The following is a 13,726-nucleotide window of genomic DNA, read 5'->3' on the forward strand; positions in this document are numbered from 1 at the left end:
GCAAGCGTCTCAGGGGAGTTCTCACTCTGTATGGAATAATCCTTGAAGAGGTACATCAGCAAAGGAAGAAAGCATATAACACAGGGGGATGACGGGTAGCGTGGTGTCTGAGAGTGACTCAGAAGATGTGAAGGAAGCTGCCTCTGACCCGGGGACGATGTGGGTTCTGTTTCCTTCTCTGTGGTCCCAACACACTGTGTCTCTACTAGTGATTTCATTTAAACCATTTCACTTTTACAAACACTGTTTATTCATCTGCTGTCTTTGAAATGGATCTGTACACAAAGCATGAGTGATTTAAGTACAGTTTAAGAATGAAATGTAACTATAATAAATATTAATGAACTAAAATAATAAAATATTGGAGGTAAAGGAAATACAAGAGGTGAAGCTATATTAGCATGCCAGTTTCCTTATTTTTCATAATAAGAATTTAAGCTGTCTAATGTTAATAGATTAAGAAATAGACTTAAGAATAATAACATAACCAGCCAAAACCAAGAATTGGAGAGAGATGAGCATAGTCATCACCCTTCACAAAAAGAAGTCAGTAATATTGTTTAATCTGAAACATAGTAGTAAAAAATCAAAATTAAAAAATCTTCATGGGAAAAAAAAAGATACAGACTTAAAGCCTTAAAAGCTACCAAATAATAGAATTAAAAATGACACAACCAACATAAACCCAGCATGTAAATTTATTTACTGTGTGCTCTAATTTATATCATTTAAATAGATTAGAAAATGTAATATTAATGTGCAGAAACTTCCCTGGTGGTCCACTCACTCCTAGTGCAGGGGGCCTGCATTTGATTCCTGGTCAGGGAACTAGATCCCACATGCTGCAACTAAGACCCAGCACAGTCAAATAAATAAATAGTTTTTTGAAATATGGAAAAGGCATTTTGACTTTAATATGTGATTTTTGTATTTGTGTACTTCTTCTGTAGTGCTTTTGGCAAATATTCATCTGTGAATTTCAAAATAAAGGAGATCTATTCACTGGAGGTTACTGCCAATGTTTTAAAGATGTGCTCAGGATGTGGCCACGAGTGTGCCTTCCCTCAGAGATGATGGTTATGTGTATATTGTAGATTGTGGTGATGATTTTTTCACAGATATGTACTTATCTCCAAACTCATCCAATTGTATACATTAAATAGCTTTTTCTATGTCGATCATTCCTCAAAAAAAAGTGTTTTTTTTTTTAAAAGAGATAAGCCGAGGTGATCTGTTGGGTCATCCCTTAGGGAAGGGTTTCTCAACCACAGCACTATTGACATTTGGGCCAAACAATTACTTGTTTGGGAGGGTAGGGGTGAGAGAAAAGTGGTCGCCCTGCGTACTGTAGAATGTTCAGCAACATCCTTGTCCTCTACCCTCTTCGATGCCTGTAGCAAAATTTCCCAATTGTGACAACCTAAAATGTCTCTAAATGTTGACAAATATTTCCTGAGAAGCAAAGATACCTCAACTGAGAGCCACCAGTGAAGGGGATTCCTGGCTTGAGAAGCTGCACAGGTGAGCTGTTTGGCCTCTTCCAATTAAATATGTAAAAGACACTTGCTCCTTAGAAGAAAAGCTTGACAAACCTAGACAGCATATTAAAAAGCAGAGACATCTCCCTGCTGACAAAGGTTCACATAGTCAAAGCTATGGTTTTTCCATTATTCATGTGCACCTGTGAGAGTTGGACCATAAAGAAGGCTGAGTGCCAAAGATGCTTTTGAACTGTGCTGCTGGAGAAGACTCTCGAGAGTCCCCTGGACTGCACAGAGATCATGCTAGTCAATCCTAAAGGAAATCAATCCTGAATATTCATTGGAAGGACTAATCCTGAAATTCCAATACTTTGGCCACCTGAGGTGTAGAGCCAACTCATTGGAGAAGACTCTGATGCTGGGAAAGAAGGCAAAAGGAGAAGAGGGCAGCAGAGGATGAGATGGTTGGATGGCATCACCGACTCAATGGACATGAATTTGAGCAAACTGGAAGGTAGTGGAGGACAGAGCAGCCTGGCGGGCTATAGTCCATGGGGTTGCAAAGAGTCAGACACCACTGAGCAACTGAACAACAAATTAAATACTTTGAACTGTTGGGAAGGGATCAGCATTTTTCAAAGACCTAGTTCATTTCTTAATACTTCTTTCCATCTCAGGCAAGTTTCCTTCAGTTCAGTTTAATTCAGTCAATGTTTTTGAATGCCAGTTCCATCAGGCACTATGCCTGGTGCATACATCTCTATTTGACAAATTTTCCTTTTTGAGGGACATGACTGATGAGTGATCCCACTGATATTCCTCTCCTGGATAAGACTTCCCTCCATTAGTTCACACATTTCATTTTACCTCAGGTACACGTCTTTACCAGTTGTTAGGGCTGGCTCTGAGAGTTTTAGTAAAGCTTTCAGATTTCCATATTTTAAAATGCAATAATGAGAAAACATTACTTTGTAGAAGACAGCAAATAAAACTGAAAATAATAATCATGAATAATAGTTTGTTAGCAATTATGGGAACTAAATCACCCTTGATGTTCATATTTGTTACAATTAAAATATAGCGGGATTACAATCTTCAAAGAATTTATCACAAATCCAGATTGCACTATGGATATCACAACAGGATATCAGCACTCTTGAATGGGAAATTTAATAAGGCTTTTGAGATTTTAATAAGTAGCCTAAAACTATGCAGTTCAACCCTTAGAAGACTAGAATGCATTTCCTTTTTATTGAAAATTGGGGATTTTCAAGTCTACCAATGTAAACTGGGAGTTTCTCTATTTTTTATAAATGGTATATGAATCACTGTCTCCTCTGTTGCATGCATTTTTAATTAAATCTCTCCTTTTAGGCAATTCTCATTTTGTAAAAAATTGTATATATAAGGTACTATAAAACTTGCATCTTCTCCCCCAGAGATAAACATGGTAATAAAAAAGAAAACAGAACCCCAGCTGCTGCTAAAATTTGAAATAGAGTATATTTTCATGAAATTAAAGCTATATGTAAATAATGACCTTACTTATTGGAATAAAATCTGAGAACCCCAGTGGACTGCATCTGGGCTGCATGGGTATATGAAGGGATTTATCCCTTTATGTCTATGGGAGATGGGTCTCTGCCTTGGCTCCTGTAGATTTCAGAGTGAATGTGTTATGGATCCCCAGGGCCAGAGTCCTGCATTCTAGCCCCTGCCTGTATACATGTACATGCACACAGATGACTCTCTCCCACTGAACTTTTCCCACTGCATTAAGAGCAGTACCTTTTCATTTGCAAGAGGCTGTCTCATCTCTACTTTGAAAGTTACAGACCTGTATTATGCTTCTGTCACTCTGTACAAATGCCTAAATAAGCCATTATTTTCTGATATACTCTCAGCTTCCATCAAAGATTAATGTAGGCTGTGGCCATAGAAACACATTTTCTTGGTGACACATATTCAGGCTTTCCAGGTGACGCAGTGGTAAAGAATCTTCCTGACAATGCAGGAGCCGCAAAAGACACAGGTTCAGTCCCTGGGTCAAGATGATTCCCTGGAGTAGGAAATGGCAACCTGCTCCAATATTCTTGCCTGGAAAATTCCATAGACAGAGGAGTCTGGGGGGGCTGCAGTCCATGTGGTCACAAAGAGTCAGACACAATTGAGCACGCACTCACACACATACATTCATATTTTCATTCATTCATTCAATCAATAAAGTGTCTACTGTAGGCATGGCACTATGCTAATAAGCTTTTCCTTAGAATATATTCCTAAGGACAGAAACCTGTTTTTCTGATAAAGTATCCTTATTTAGAGAATGGGAGTTTCAACTCAATATGTTTCCTTTTGCATTTTTTCTGTCAGGAAGAACAGGGGTAATTTATAGCTCATTGCAGCAAATACCTTTATTAAATCCAGTTTTCTTGATATTTTTCTCTCCTGCTTTACAGTCCATAACTTTGTACAAATGGTTCTATTTTATTAATATATGGCTTGTATCATGCACCTTGGCAATGCTTTTTGGAAGTGTTTGGGCCCAAAATTTATTTGCCCAGATGTTCCATCATTGCTGTCCTCATGTGCCTGAAATTTGATGGAGTCATTTCAATTCTATGGGTATGAATTTCTTCTAAAATTCTCCTTCTGAAAATTGAACTGGGTGGAGTCTGGGATTTCCAAATGCTGGTTCCTGGGCCGGCTGCAACAACCACAGCAAAAGAGCATTTTCAGGGCCTCCAACCATGTTGCATCAGTGTCTCTGGTCTGGGGCCAAGGCACCAGGTGATGCTGGGGCCCAGCCAGACTTGGGAGCCCCTAGAGTAGATGGTCTCTTAGATGTTCTTTGGCTTTATGAATGTATAATGCTGTCGGAGCTTTGGCCCCTGACGAGTGGAACGTAAGCCAGCCCCGAAGAAAGAGCTGTGGTTAGACCGACTACACTACCAGTAGTGACACAGGAGGGAGAATGCCTCAGGTCACCAGGGGTCACCTTGCTTTTCAGATCTCCCCTCCAAAGATACCTCCGTGTTAAGTGGACCACTCTGGGCTCCTGTGCACTGTGCACACTTCTACTGTAGCATTTATCTCATGGCGTTGTATCTGCAGGTACATATCTTTGGGGGTTTGGGGGTTTTTTTCACTTATGTTTTTACTTAGTTGTTTTTACTGGAGTATAATTGTTTTACAATGTTGTGTTAGCTTCTGCTGTACAACAAAATGTCTGCTATAAATATACATATAGCCCCTCCCTCTTGAGCCTCCCTCCCACACCCCCTGATCCCACTGCTCATTCCAGAGCACTGAGCTAAGCCCTCTGTGCTATATAGCAGCTTCCCACTAGCTATCTGTTTTACACACATAGTATGTAAAGCACACACATAGGTTTCACTTGACCCAAGTGAAATCTATGAACATAGAAATATGTGGATGGCAATCTGTGTAATACCACAGCCAACTACATAGTAGGCATCCAGTAAGTGCTCACATGAATGGATGAGTGAACCATTGAAAGAAATCACTCATTAAATGTCCCTGATAGGCTGTGCTTCCAAGTCCATGGAATACTACTTGTTATCGATGACAGAGAAGTTTGATTGGCAAATGAAATCTAAGCCCTTAGTCTGCTAGTTCAGTGTCACTGACCTCCTTCAAAGTGTACCTGAGGCCCCTTTGTTTTGGAGCTCTGGATTTATATGGGGAAAGGCCCTTAACTTGTCTCATTCTTAGCAGTATCAAAAGACTCCTTTGGGACAAAACTTCTACACCTAGGTTAAAGTGCCAAACTAAAATAGATTGTTATTTGTTCTGATTCTGTCAAGACTAAGTCTGTTTTCTTATATTAGGAAAAGAAAAGATATTCTCAGTAGCCAAGTAACTGGTTTGTTCCATTGTTTACCCTTTTAGAAAGAAATACAGATAACCATAAAATTTGATGTTTATCCACAAATATCCACTTTGTAATGCTTTACAATCTCTTCCTATCATTATTGACTCTTGTGTTTCTAGTACAATATGCCATGGTCTTGTCCTTTTTAATGTATCTATATATATATATATATAATTAAAAAAATAAGTAATATAGGAAAAACTGTTTCTAAAGTTTATGGTCAATCATTAGGTAGAAAAATACCTTGAAAATAAGAATTTAAACATTCAACAATTTTAAATTTATGATCAAGATTTCTGGTTTGGTTTTTAATTCTGACATTTTAGTGCTTTTCTACATGAAGCACCTTCTTTCTTTCTGTTTTTTGTTTTTTGGTGAGGTTATAGGTTTAATTTGCCTACATTTATAAACTAAGGGTTTTTTTCTTAGTATAGCTTAATTTACTCTTTTCAAAGTGTAATCACTGCAAATCAGATTTTAATTTTGTGTTAATTAAGGTGATTATTTCATGATTGAGATTATTTTAAAATTTTCAAAGACCAGCTATGGTTTTAACAGTCACCACTTTACTACCAATAAGCACTGTAACTTTCTTAGAACAATGAGATATGTCCCAACCCTCCCATCTTCTATAAAAGTAGATGAATCGTAACATGATAGTATATGTAGGTAGGCATGGCCTGACCTGAGGCGCCAAGCGTGGCTCAGTAGGGAATGGCCCTTCTTCTCATCATATTAAATAAGCATGTTTCCAACAGATAAGTAATGGCTCGGTGGGTAAAGAATCCACCTACAATGCATGAGACAGGAGACACAAGTTTGATCCCTGGGTCAGTAAGATCCACTGAAAGAGGACATGGCAAGCCACTCCAGTATACTTGCTTGGAAAATCCCATGGACAGCGGAGACTTGTGGGCTACAGTCCAAAGGGTTAGAAAGAGTCAGACATGACTAAGTAACTAAGCATGGTTGCACACCAGCAGATAAGGGAGCAGATCCTTTCAGTTGAAGGATATTTCCTGTCCTAAGCAGGACACTGCCCACAAGCCCCCATGTGACAAAAGCATCCTCTGTTTATCCACAGCAACCCCATAGAGGCTGTCAGAGAAGGGACTTTTCATTCAGGAAAAGCTTTTTCTTCTGAGTTCTAGACAATAAAAATATCAGAGTATAATGAGCCCTTCTTATATGCTGTAAACATTTGAGTTAGTAGACCAAAAATAGATAGAGTGAAGGCACATGACCAAGTAATTAGATGCGTTCCTTCTATATTTGGTTTTGCTCTGTCTTTGGATTTACATTGGGGTGATGTAGGACCAAAGCCTCTGTATCCCAGTTGTTCCTAGCTGAAATGCCTACAATGGAAGAACAGTTTTTTCTGTGTGCCTGCAGTGAGCAAAACCTGTCAGCTTCAACTGTTATTAATGAGAGATTTGAAGTTTTTATTAGGAATTCTGGGATGGTCAAGGCTTCTGGGTGAAACATTAATCATGCGGAAAGTCATGCCAGTATTGGCGTGAAATCTGGTTCCTTTGGTGCTGTGATGACTGTAATAGCTTATGGACTCCTGTGATCTCAACTTGACCTTGTTGATGACATAACAGAATGTAGTTCAAGGCTCTCATCTCCAGGTGTCAGAGGGAGGCTAAAGGGCATGCTGTTATAAAAGAAGTAGGAGTTGTGACTTTGTCCTCACATATGCTCCTTTCTCCCAACTCACATATCATATTCTCAGCTTTGAATCTGCTTAATATGCTTTCCAACAGAAATGTCTTCTAAGCTCTTTCTCTGGGAACCCATGTTGAGCTGGCTATTCCCCAGTTTTGTACATACCATCCTTCTCTAATCTGGGAAACAAAGTATGTTAGTTGCTCAGTTGTGTCCAACTCTCTGTGGCCCCATGGACTGTAGCCTGCCACGCTCCTCTGTCCATGGAATTCTCCAGGCAAGAATACCGGAGTAGGTAGCCATTCCCTTCTCCCGGGAATCTCCCCGGCCCAGGGACTGAACCCAAGTCCACTGCATTGCGGGCAGGTTCTTTACCATCTGAGCCACCAAAACTCTCTTCAGTTTCAGTTGTGTCTGACCCTTATGCTACTCTGGATTAACAAACTTAATCTAGGATTTCCACCTTTGCCACCCTACTCTCTGAAATGTGATGACTTTTTGTACGTTTAGCGCTTCTCCCATGACATCCTCTTTGAACACCTACAAGCACTTTTACATGGTTAGCTTCCGATGCCTGGCTTTTAATTTTCTAAACTTCAGAACTGCTAGGTTTCTCTTTAGCTGAATCTGCCAGCCTTTTTTTTATCTTCAGATGATACATACATTTGAATGTGCACGATAAAACGTACTTTGCTGCAGATAGGTACTTCAATCAGAATCTTTGAAAGTTAAATATTCTCATATCGGCAAGCGGCCGGAAAACCACTTTCCCAACTTTATTTTAGTGAACTTTGGGGGTGGAGGAAGATGTACTTGTGTACTAACGCCCCAGCCAGGATCCTCCTTTCTCAGCTTCAAATGGCACAGGAAACCCCCTTCAGATTTCCAACATACTCTCAGAATAGCACTCATTTCTGTTGCCACAGAACATGCTTCGGCTTCTTGCTAAAACCAACAGGAGGCACAGCAGATGTGTTAGTAAATCAGAGAAATTTCCAAACTATAAAGAAATACAGCCACCTAGCATTGAAGATCCTTGATGCGTAAGTGTGACTGGGTGTGGGCTGTGACCCAACTATCGGCCAAGAAGCTGGGTGTCAAGGTTGCCCCCATTACTACAGCAGTTATCAGTCACAGGGGATTGGTGAGGTGAGGAAATACAGATCAGAGAGGATGTTTGGCAGGGGGATTAACTATGGGCAACCAGAGAACATTTAGAGACAACTCTGGTGAAGTTATACATTGAGGTTCAGCAGAGCCCAGGCAGGGAAGACTGGAATGGCCCAGATAATCTCAAGTGGAGGGGAGGGTTGAGGCAGATGGCAGGAGTAGGTCTGGCACAAGGTCAAAAGCTTTGGACCTTTATGGATCTCAGAGCTTCAGGTAGAGCTGGCTCCAGCATCCTGAAAATCCCTTCAGGACAGACATCTCCCTGGTCCTGTTATTAATCAGTTGGACGCTTGTATGTGCAGAGCCTTGGTTAGTCAGGTGGCCACTCTCGCTATGGATGTTTGCTTGGCAAAGGGCGTTCAGGCCTTTGTCCAGAGGCTGATTTCTGTAAAGAGCTGAAATTATTCTTCTCCTACCAGCATTTTGTTTCAGAAGGTCCATGTTTGGCCTGATTGAGAGCTCTGCCAGCCTGTCTACTCAGCCCATGACTCTGCTATGTTAACCTGAGAAAGTGGTTCTCAACGTTAAGTCTACAGCCTCCTGGGAAGTCTGCTAAAAATGCACTGACTTGAGCTGATGCTCAGGAGATAGATACCTGGTAAATAGATGCTTAGGTGTTGAACGTGGGACCTGGGGACCTGAATTTTAAGCAGCATCTTACATGACATCCAAGATAGATTTTAGAGGCAATTTGAGAAACACTAGCCTAACGGGAACTGGTTCTACTTTGCTTTAGAAAATATTCCTCTAAGGGCATTGTGACTTTTAATGATGGACTGTTACCTAAGGATCCTGACAGCTGTTCTCTTCCAAAGCAGGGGCCCTTCATGCAGTGGATAAGATGTAGTTCCCCATACTCTACATGTACGTTCTCAGGGTGTCACTGTTGGTAAGGATGTTTCTAACAGACCACTCTTTCTGCTTTAAAAGATCAGGCTGAGTGATCTTAAAGCTTAAACAAATATTGAGTATGGAGGCAGGCTCAGAACATGCAACAGGGTAAAAGGAGAATGGTTTGCAGATGAGTTTATTATCACCCTGTATTGGTTGGGGGGCAGGTAGCCCACTTAGCTTACTGCTGTGTCACTAAGATGTATAGATATTTGCTCAGTGTAGGGCTGGGTTTGTTAATTTTCCCAGTTGTCTTTGAGAATGAACAAATTATAGATGAGTTTTCACTTCTTGATTTAGAACAAGAAAGTTTTAGGTTATGAACGTGAAGACTCTTTCAGAATAATTGTTAATTTAAACATGTTATAGAAGAATAGTGGCATAGAAGTCTGTGGCAGACACTGTTGGCTGGCTGTCATAGTCACCATCTACAATCTTTGTTCCTTGTAAAATTCCAGCACAAGGTGACTTATGAGACCTAGGTATGGCCAATGGCATACGATTAGAAATTTGCTGAGAGCTACTTCCAGGAAACGTGTGCTTGGAAGGATTTGATTAAGGATAAATTTGGCTGGAATGCCCTTTGGCACTCTGCCCCTTTTCCACCTTCTACCTAGATTATAAACTTGTAGCTGGGGGATACAGTAGAACAGGAGGCAGCAAGTATGGGCAGAGGGCAACATCTTGAGAACAGCAAAGAGGAATAATGAAAAAGCCTGTTTCTTATGGCTTTGCCAAGCATCTGTGCTAGCCCTAGCCTGCCTGTCTCAGGACATCTTTTTCTTGAATTTCTGCCTATTTAAGCCACTGTGGTAATTAAGTTTTTATCTAAAACCACATGCTTTCCTAGTGGATACAAGATACTAATACATTTTGTGAAGTATATTACCTTAATAAAAATACCCATTATCAAAGATAGCTGCAAACCATTATGAATGGGACATGTTTATTTTGAAAAGGAAGAAAGAAAATCCTTAAAACCCACACACCAGACTCTTAAGGGGTTCAGGAGATACAAGAAGTTCCAAATGGTGATTTTCCTCCCTTAGCATGCATGGTCATAAATTGCTTTATAACTCATGGCGGGAGGGGAGCAGGGCACAGAATGTCTCAGGACCTGAGATGATGACTCCTATATCTTCTCAGGTAGCCAGAGGAAACACGTCATGACTTACATGTACTGTGATTAAACCAGCTCTCATCCCCCCAAGAATGGCAGACCAAGAACAAAATGTTTTGGAATCATTTTTGAGTGAACTTCTGGCTGTTGTTCTTGGTGAGGCTACAAAACAATCATTTTTGAGTGAACTTCTGGCTGTTGTTCTTGGTGAGGCTACAAAACAAAGTCTGGTGACTTGAGGATTCTCCAGATGTGTTAAACCATCAGGGAAATGGATCTCTCAGACATGGTCTCTAATTGTGGGTCCTTCAATTTGGACAACTGAAATGTGTACATGTAAGCATATGACTTAACAAACACATTTGATAAGTGAGGCAGGCACATTTCAGCCAGACTTGTATAAGAGTCTGCAGGGCTGATCAGGGGGAGACATGAGTCAGGCACAGAAATAGTATTGTGTAGGGTACTCTGGCTTGGGACAGAAATTGAAAGTTGAACTGTTCTTTTTGACCAGCTGTGTGACTCTGAGCAAGTCACAATATCACTAAAACCTCAGTGTTCTCCCTTGTAAATATTATATGAACTTTAAAGGTGTGCTCAGACATGAAACTCTATGATTCTACAGTAATTACACAAGGATAGAGGAATATGGTCCTTTGGATTAGAGCAGATTTGAAGCGGAGCCTCCTAAGTCCCTGGATAGCTCCTCAGTAATACTATTTAATATTATTATAGGTATTACTCAGGTGATAATATTTTCAATTTCAAAAGAGGTACAGATTTTTCAAAAAAGGTACAGTCTTATTCAGTTTTGATTTTTCACTTTTCTGAACTTCTCTGTCTAAAAAGGGTTTTAGTCTCTTTCATAAGATGTTGTCTATGGATTTAAGAAATAGAAATTTCCCTAAAAGTCTGACTCAGTCTGACAGTCAGATTCATCCCTGATTTATCCTGTGCCTCTCCCTTCTCTGATCACACAGCTTGTTGGAGGTGAAATCGTAACAGGAGTTCTGCTTGGACCATCACTTTTATCATTCAGAAATGACTCTGGGAGAAAGCTCATTGTTGTGTGTATTCAGTTCAGTTCAGTTCAGTGCAGTCGCTCAGTCGTGTCCAACTCTTTGCAACCCCATGAATCGCAGCACGCCAGGCCTCCCTGTCCATCACCAACTCCCAGAGTTCACTCAGACTCACGTCCATCGAGTCAGTGATGCCATCCAGCCATCTCATCTTCTGTCGTCCCCTTCTCCTCCTGCCCCCAATCCCTCCCAGCGTCAGAGTATTTTCCAATGAGTCACCTCTTCGCATGAGGTGGCCAGAGTACTGGAGCTTCAGCTTTAGCATCATTCCTTCCAAAGAAATCCCAGGGTTGACCTCCTTCACAATGGACTGGTTGGATCTCTTTGTAGTTCAAGGGACTCTCAAGAGTCTTCTCCAACACCACAGTTCAAAAGCATAAATTCTTTGGTGCTCAGCTTTCTTCTCAGTCCAACTCTCACATCCATACACGGCCACTGGAAGAACCATAGCCTTGACTAGACGGACATTTGTTGGCAAAGTAATGTCTCTGCTTTTGAATATGCTATCTAGGTTGGTCATAACTTTTCTTCCAAGGAGTAAGCGTCTTTTAATTTCATGGATGCAGTCACCATCTGCAGTGATTTTGGAGCCCAAAAAAATAAAGTCTGACACTGTTTCCACTCTTTCCCCATCCATCTCCCATGAAGTGGTGGGAGCAGATGCCATGATCTTCATTGTGTGTATTAGGGTTCAACTAAGCAGGCAGAAGGCTTCCCAGGCACTAGTGGTAAAGAACCCACCTGCCAGTGCAGAAGATGTAAAAGACATGGGTTCGATCCCTGGGTCAGGAATGATCCCCTGGAGGAGAGCATGGCCACCCACCCACTCCAGTATTCTTGCCTGATGAATCCCATGGACAGAGGATCCTGGCAAGCTTCAGTCCATAGGGTCGCACAGAGTCAGACACAACTGAAGCAACTTAGCACACATGCATGCGTGAGAGATCTGTCTGTGTGTGTATACACATAAATGAGTTTATTATAGGGACTTGGCCTTCTGTAATTTGGGGGCTGGGTGAGCCATCTTTGTAAGGCTATTGTCTCTGCACTTGATGCTGGAGCTTGAAGGAGAGCCACATAGGAAGTCAGGAAGTGGAAATGACAAGCCAGGTAGAACCAGCAAGGATGTACTGCAACCCCACGAGGGTGGACCACAGCCCATGTCAGCTCTCATTAACCCTGACATGGTTACAACACTATCCCATAGAAGCCATGGCCCTTCAGCACAAGCTAAACACGCATATCTGTCTCAGGAGTGAGAGGAGGTGGGAGAGAATCCAAGGAAAGGTGGATGGATTGCAGACCCTCATGCTTCTTTGTGTCAGTTCAGCAGATCAACAAGTGTGAGCCATTAAATGGGCCTTTCCTTCCCCCGTCTTCCAAATCTCATGAGAATCTCTTGTGGCCCACTTAACCAGCTTCAAGAAAATTCTGAGCAATGTAGTCCAGCCTAGTCCAAATGACCCATTATGCAGCCAACACTGTGGAATACGAGGACATATAAAGTTTATTTCTTGTCCCCAGGTACTTTATGACTTGCTGTCATGAATGGGGATCTCTGTGTGAAAGTGCTCAGCATAATTCTTATAAACTGCTAGTTCCCTTTTCCAGGGAGCCTTGTTCTGTGGGGGATTTAAACCCTGTTCAGTCTTTCCTATTACAGTCATACTCCCTGTAGGCAGTCACACTTCCATGAAATAAAAACGACCGTGTGTTATATCACTTTGCTTAGTGTACGAGTTTAGTTATTAAAACAAGTGGGTCACAGGCCCACTGAGTGCTGCTTCTTTTGTTCATTGGTCCAAAATTAAGGCTTTAGTCTAATACATTAGTGGTTGGATAGCATCACTGACTCAATGGACATGAATTTAAGCAGTCTGAGAGTTAAGGACAGGGAAGCCTGGCGGCCTGTAGTCCATGGGGTTGCAAAGAACTGGACACAACTTACCAACTGATAAGGTTCAATAAAGGACAGAAATGGTATGGACCTAACAGAAGCAGAAGATATTAAGAAGAGATGGCAAGAATACACAGAAGAACTATGCCAAAAAGATCTTCACAACCCAGATAATCACGATGGTGTGATCACTCACCTGGAGTCAGACATCCTGGAATGTGAAGTCAAGTGGGCCTTAGGAAGCATCACTATGAATAAAGCTAGTGGAGGTGATGGAATTCCAGTTGAGCTATTTCAAATCCTGAAAGATGATGTTGTGAAAGTGCTGCACTCAATATGCCAGCAAATTTGGAATACTCAGCAGTGGCCACAGGACTGGAAAAGGTCAGTTTTCATTCCAATTCCAAAGAAAGGCAATGCCAAAGAATGCTCAAACTACTGCACAATTGCACTCATCTCACACGCTACTAAAATGATGCTTAAAATTCTCCAAGCCAGGCATCAGCAATACGTGAACCGTGAACT

Source organism: Budorcas taxicolor, chromosome 2 (genome assembly GCF_023091745.1).
Source record: "Budorcas taxicolor isolate Tak-1 chromosome 2, Takin1.1, whole genome shotgun sequence".
Classification (NCBI taxonomy): Eukaryota; Metazoa; Chordata; class Mammalia; order Artiodactyla; family Bovidae; genus Budorcas; species Budorcas taxicolor.